Here is a 7561-nt window from a genome sequence, read left to right as displayed (position 1 = left end):
TTATTGGGATAGCGTTTACTTATCGAGCGCTATCAAAATTTTACACTAGGCCAACTTACAATTGCGTTTGGATGAATAGCGCTACATAATTGATTGCGTTTTGGGCCAATTGCTATCTTCTATTGCCAGAGGGCCCAATTTAAGCCCGCTAAAAATGAAAAACCCAGCCAATTTTTAGCTCGCGCCCTTCTTTTTTGACTCAATTTTCTTCTTTCCGAATTAAGAACTAAAAAAAGAAAAAAACCCCATTGTTTGTTTTCTCTCTAATCCAAACCCTCCAATCACCCCACCACCACATTTATCTCCACCGACCCATCAATTCATTCCTTCTCTTCATCTCAAAACAAAGCCAAAAAGTTTTATCGGATAAACCCAAATCGTCAAAAGTCGGAGAAAAAAGGCGAAGAAAAGCTAAAACAGATTATAATGTGCGTACTCATCTTCTCTTCCATAAAAAAACCCCATGTTTTCATTTCCATCTTTATTTTTAACAAATAAAAAATTCTCTTTTTGAATTTTTGTTAAAAAATTCTGTCTTTTGTTAAATTTTTGAATTTTAGTTCCATTTAGGTCTTAGTTATTTTGTCTTTATTTCAATTTTACTTCAATTGTTTTTTTTTCTTCTTTGTGTACTGGGTGTTCAGGTGAATTGAGTTTGAAGAAATTAAGCCAAACAACGTGAACATCTCAAGCCTGAATATTTTGGTAAGTTCATCAAATTCATCCATCTTCTCATATTTGATTCTAAAATTATATGTTATTGTACAAAGTCAAACTCCAACTTAGTCGTCTGATGATTATTTGTGAATTTGGGTTTTGTGTTGTATGAAGTGTTAAATTGCTTTAGTGAATTATGAACTGTAGTGTTTGTTATTGGTTTGTATATTTGATATTTTTAATTAATCATGAATTGGCACTACAAAAGAAACGACTTTACCCGACTGACGAAAACTGACGCAAGCCCGTCGGAAAATGCTCGATCGGCATAGGCTTCTGGCGGTTCAAATTAGTCAGAATAGGCCGTCGGCGTTGATAACCTTTGTCGATGAACATTCCAACAGTTTTAGACACTACTTCTAGGATCTCGCATAGGAGTCATATACAGATGTAGTGGATTCGTGATAGATGCATAGGAGTCTCACTTCCCATACCATAACGTGGTGTCTCACTGTTGAAACAGAAAAGGTCAGGAAGCTCAACAAACAAACCAGCTTTTAAGAAACAGATAACTGACAACCAATTACATATTATTACCGATATGGAGTTGAAACAACAATATTATCCCTAATATTTTTGAAAATGTTGCCACGTGAAACTTTGTAGAGGTTTTCAAGGAAAAGGGGGGACTAAGCAGTTCAAAAAATTGAAAGCAACAAATTACTGTGGAATTCTAAATGAAACAAAGAAGATTGAACAATAGCAAATGGCCCTATTATCTCAAAGAATGATAAAAATAACCATACAAGAGCCACAAATTATCGGTTGAAGGTATAGAATTGTTCAAACTGCCACAATGATTCTGAGAACTATTGTAATACGCTTTGGGGATGACAAATGTTGCAAAACTAAAGTATGAAATCAAGTTAGAGAACCATCACAAAAATATAACTGAAAATGAGCAGGATAGTGAAACCTCGTATACAATGCACTTGAAAGCATATATGTAATAGAGTTTCAAAGGAAAGTAAAGAGGGTTATGATTATCTAAATAGGCCATCCGAATTAAGGTCTCAGATTATTGTCTTTATCGTGTAATATGCAGGAAATGCATGACAAACACATTAACAAAGACATATCAGATTTGTCATTTTAACATAGCAAAATGAGGTGGCAGATATATATATACTACATTACTACTACTAAAACTGCCCACTAGATGTACAGCTACAGATGGGTACTGTTTATTTCCATTAGCCACAAGGACTGTGAAATCCATCTATGGGAAATTAGATAAAGATTAATTAGCTCTTTGTTAGAGCCAAACACAACAGCTGGATAAAGTTCCTTGGGTACCAAAACAGTGAAGGAAATCAAGACTAGAGAGTAAAAAGGCCAACTATGTGCAAAATCCACCACACGAGGCTAGGGGATAACTACAATTGTTTATAGCCCGATATGAAAATGAAAAAATAGATTAAATTTAGATACTGCATTCGGGATTTATGCTACTTCTACAAGAATTTATAATGGACATTTCACTGTAAACATTAAGGAAACAAAAAAAAGTATATGTCAAAAGCTCTATAAACCTGATTGTGGTGAACTTAAGAGAAGTGGACAACATTATGAAACCGCCCCATTGTTCATTTCTTGGATGTCAACAAATTTGTGTATGTCACTCCATTTCTGTTTCTCAAGGGGAAGGTTTTCCCTGTGCACATTCAATACAATTAGTAGTAGACAGAGAGAGTTTAAATATCTAAACATTCTTCAGACTTTTGTATTAAGCAAGGTGAAGGGAGAAAAGAAATTACAGCTGTTATACAATTCGAAAGTGTAGGACTTCGTCATTTAACACATTTGAAAGTTGAATCACATTAAAAAAGGGAGATCAAGATGTTGGGAAGTGTTTTTACGATGACTTGGCAATAAAATTGGTCGATGGAATTGAATCTAGCACAAGCAAAACCAACCTCACCTAATATCCTTCTACTTTTCAGTATGAAGAAGTACCTTCGCAATGGAATCATGGAATAATTGACCTCAGCAATAACAGTTGTCTCCTCATGAACTGCAGTTTCAATTATCTCACCAAACTGCGAAGTAGAAGAAAAGCTCATGTTGGTGACTATCATTAAAACACTGAACACTTCAGATTAAAGACGTTTTACTGATCCAACAAGTGTTGAATGACCCCCAAATCATGTAAGAGCCACTAGAGTCTTGAGCTGGTGAGCAAGTTGCCACAAACAACTGTCAACAAAATAAAAAAGAATAGATACAAAATTCACAAACCCATTTTCAATCTCAGAAATATATAACGGAGAATTAGATTTGAAAAACACCTAATTATCAGCTGCCCTGGAAACATAATGGGAAAGAAAAGATCAGTAAATGAACACGAAGGTATATTGTATCATGAAGGAACTATAATCATGGTATTGCATAAGGGACAAGCTTAATCTGGGCAGATAGAATCAATCATATAACAGGCTCGATGATGACAAGAATATGACTCATGATATACTCTTGCCTTGTTCTCTGTACTAGCTCCCACAGTGCCTCACCAGTACTCATGTTGAATGCTCCTGGATAGCAAATAAGATGAGCACCTGGTATCCAGTCATAGTAACTTTAATATTAGCAAGCAAGCAGAACATTTAACAGAGAAAAGATCTACGTTTATACTGTGAGAGTTTTAAGACGAGAATAAAATATGATGATAATAATAATGACGATGATGATAATAATAAAAACGAAAACATACAATTAGAAGACCACTAGCACCAAAGAGCTAAGTTTGCACTAAATTAAGAATACTTCTCTCAACCAAAAGTTTGTATTACTACAAAAGGTCAAAACCCCCCATTCATCTTTGCTAAAAGAGAAACTATCCAACACAAAATATAACCGGTTGAAGCCCCACCACATTAAGCATCACTAACTAGATGGCTGCAAAAATAGTTTTTTGACATTGCTGTAAACGATTTTGGTGAATGACATATATCTGGAAGTACACACCAAGTAAAACAAAGGTTAGAAGATGTCCAATTCATCGGCTTGGCCTAATTGTCCCGAGATCATGGTATTATGCATCTTCCGTGAGGTCGACTAAACACCGGATATATATTGGTCACGCACCCAGCGGTCGAGCCAAGTATCACCATAAGTGGATGCAAAGTATCGAATGAAGTTTCTTTTGTTAATTCCTACATATATAATAAGTACCTGTATCCACAACAGTAGGTCTATCACCAGAAGTGAAGTTGTCAGATTCCTTGAAGGAAATATCTCCAGGTGCGTTGATGTCAAACAGATGCACCTGCCGATCATCAAAAATGAAAGTGTCTAAAATTCATCAAACTACATGCCCTAGTTATCAAAGGGCCTAAATGACACCATGGTAGCATAATTTAAGCTGACTTATCGAAATTAATTCAAATACCTTCCTGTGCTCAGCCAGTAGTTCTCCATCTGTTCCAAATATACAGCTGGTATTATACAACCTCCCACCACATTGTCCAGGTATAGATCCACCAACTATAGTGATCCCTTTATTATGTGCAACTTCCGATAGCATCTTGAATGATGGTGATACATTTTTGTCCCTAAAATCCTCAGTAAAATTTAAGAAATTATCACTTGCATAAGGACAGTTCACTCAGTTCCACATTTCCTGCATTTTAAACTCCCACATGAAGCAATGATGTAGAAAACTACCATGCATATGTAAATACTAAATACTCTTGTGAATCACACATTAGTTTGCTGCTTGGTATTTGGAAGAGATATGCCTACCGTTAACGACTCTCATAGAACCGTTGGGTACCCATTGAGATTGCCCGATAGATGGTCAGATTATACCCGACGGACATAATGTGTTGGGAACTTCCTACAGACGGAATCCGCCGAGGTATTCTTTATGGCCTCGGTCGGGTAAACTTCGCTTTTTGGTAGTGTGGGGTGTTTTATGCGTTATGTTGAATCATTTGTAATTAGTGAATTATGAATTGGGGTTATGTAATTTTATGCCAAAATTATTAGTAATTAGATAAGATAATTTGAAACATGCATAATTAAACTAGTTTTATATTTTTTTTTCTTGAGAAAAGGAATAGAAAATTTCATCATTTGGTCGGGTTCTGCATGTTTATTGCTTTCGTCTCTATTGCCAATAATTTATAGCCTATATGAATGATTCTGAATTTCAATTTTTCAGTTTTTGATTGTAGCTTTCTTTTATTTTGGTTGTACTAATAACTAGTACTATTGGTGGTTCATGTTTACTTAATCTATGGTTCAATTGTTCTTTGGTTCAAGTTTTGATCGTTGATTTATGTGATAATGTGTTCTAGTTTCAAAGAATGTAGTTTAAGCGTCTTTGATGTAGGTGTAGGTTAAATAACTATGGAAGTGGTTTAGCGACTTAACTCTTTTGCTTATGTCAGATCAGATTTGAAGTTAGGAAGTGGTAGCATAATGATGGATAAAGCTTGGGTCCATTGAGAGGTTAGAAAAGAAGTCCTTATATTGCCTTTCATAAAATTTGACATATATTTACCACATTTAGTAATTTCTTTTTGTTTTCTTCTATTTTGTTTGGTTTTGTTTGTTTTTTTTTTTTTTATAGAAATGAAGTAGAGTATAGAAAAGCGGCTGAGAACTTTGTGGAACTTGCTAAAACTAGAACTGGAGAAAAGAAATTGAGATGTCCTTGCAAAGTATGTCAGAATTTTCGTCGTGGAGATGATAACAAGGTCAGTCGAACACTTGGTGATAAATGGTATGGATATGACGATACTACTTGGTTTTGGCACGGGGAGCCACTAGATGCAGTGCAATCTGGTATAGAAACCACAGAGACACATGAATTATGTGAAGCTGCATTTGAGCATGACGATGCTTTCGAACCGGGGATTACTGAAGAGAGAATGGGTGCAGAGTTTGAAGAGTTCTTTGAAAATGCTGAACTCCCTCTATATCCAGGTTGCACCAAATACACAAAGTTGGCAGCAATAGTTGTCTTGTACAAGCTTAAAGTTACGCATGGTGTTTCGGATAGTTTTTGATGGGCTTCTAAGGGTATTGCAAGATATGTTACCAGCGGGGAACACCATTCCTGACTCCTCATACTCGGCAGACTCGTTAATCAAAGAGTTTCAACTCGAAGAGAAAAAGATACACGCTTGTGTTAACGATTGTTATCTTTTAGGGATGAAAAATTGATGAGTGTCCAAAATGCAATTCTTCGCGATGGTTTGTGGATGAGAAGACCAATGAGATTAAGAAAGGTGTTCCCGCAAAGGTGTTAAGGTATTTTCCTATAATACCAAGGTTTAAAAGAATGTTTCAATTGCCAAAGATGGCTGAACATTTAAGGTGGCATCACAACAACAAGAGTACAGATGGTAACATGCGACACCCAGTAGATTCTGAGGCATGGCAAGAAGTTGACAAGAAATGGCCATTGTTCTCAGCAGAGCCACGCAACCTTAGACTTGGTCTTGCTGCTGATGGAGTTAACCCATTTAGTAATCTTAGTTCAACACATAGTTGTTGGCCAGTCATGTTGTGTACATACAATCTCCCGCCATGGCTATGCATGAGAAAGGAACATTTGATGCTAGCATTACTGATTCCTGGAAAAAAGCAACCTGGAAATGAAATCGACGTATATCTACAACCACTTATCGATGATTTAATGGAGTTGTGGAATAAAGGAGTGGAGGTTTATGATGCATTTACTAAGACTATCTTCAACCTAAAGGCAGTACTAATGTGGACTGTGAATGATTTTCCCGCCCTTGGGAACTTAGCCGGTTGCACAACAAAGGGTAAAACTGCATGCCCTACTTGTGGTGTTAATACAAATTCAATGTGGTTGCCCTTTAGTGGTAAAATAGTTTACATGGATCATAGATGTTTCCTCTCGCCAAATCACTCATTTCGAAAGAAAAGAAGATGGTTTAATGGAAAGCATGAATATCGGGAGAAACCTAAAGTTATGTCTGGTTCAGAAATTAAGGTTGTGGTGGACAAAATAGAAAATGACTTTGGAAAAGATGAAAACAAAACGAAGAAGAGGAAGAGGGAAGAACATGTTCTAATGTGGAAGAAGAGGTCAATATTTTTTGATTTGCCTTATTGGGAGGTAATGTTTTATACTTTTTATATATATATATATATATATATATATATATATATATATATATATATATATATATATATATATATATATATATATATTTTGAAGTAATTATCTAGAAGCCTAGGTTGACCACTCTGAACTCTATGCCCTAAGATGTCTATAACAACTCTGTCACTACATACTATCCATGCTTGTGCTGAAAATATAGAATGTACCATTGTAGAATTGTACTTGTCAATTAAATTAAGTGTTCAAACCTCTACTCCATACTACGAGGTTGAACCAAACCCAAGTATGCTCTAGTTATGTGCCCAAGTATATTTTTAACAAGACCCCTGCTGAATTACTAAAGGCCTTAGGAGTTTTAAATAATTTTAAGACACATTGCGACATTGTTTGATACTATTTAGGTGGAATCTGACTTCGACTAGTGTGGAAATAGTCTAAGGGGAGTAAGGGCCACAGTTACGCTGATAATATGATTCAGTTCACTAAAATGAACCGATATTTTGGCCTAACTAGAAATGTATGACCTTATGACACTTGCATTATCATGCCCCCCCCCCCTCTAGAATGCACTTTGCCCCCTTGCACCCTCTAGAGTGTATTGCATGCCCCCATACTCAGTGGTCCTCCACCCTCTTAGATACCCTAGGTAAGCCAACTTTATTTTTTTTGAGCAATATTAATTTTTTTCGAATTTTTCAGTATAATCCTTTGCGTCACAATGTGGACGTAATGCACCAAGAGAAA

At 35.9% G+C, this 7561-nt stretch overlaps 1 pseudogene across 1 annotated transcript; it reads right to left on the bottom strand.

The window, feature by feature from the left end:
* Positions 1-640: 640 nt before the first annotated feature.
* Positions 641-4493, bottom strand: LOC147492079 (omega-amidase, chloroplastic-like; annotated as a pseudogene). The gene is made up of 9 exons (XR_015199434.1): positions 4490-4493; positions 4106-4320; positions 3889-3982; positions 3194-3272; positions 3006-3021; positions 2832-2913; positions 2674-2756; positions 2250-2371; positions 641-1168 (listed from the first exon to the last, which is right to left on the bottom strand). The product of XR_015199434.1 is annotated as an omega-amidase, chloroplastic-like (transcript).
* Positions 4494-7561: the final 3068 nt, after the last annotated feature.

This window comes from Coptis chinensis, chromosome 6 (genome assembly GCF_015680905.1).
Source record: "Coptis chinensis isolate HL-2020 chromosome 6, ASM1568090v1, whole genome shotgun sequence".
Classification (NCBI taxonomy): domain Eukaryota; kingdom Viridiplantae; phylum Streptophyta; class Magnoliopsida; order Ranunculales; family Ranunculaceae; genus Coptis; species Coptis chinensis.
This window is presented reverse-complemented; position numbering and strand designations above follow the sequence as displayed.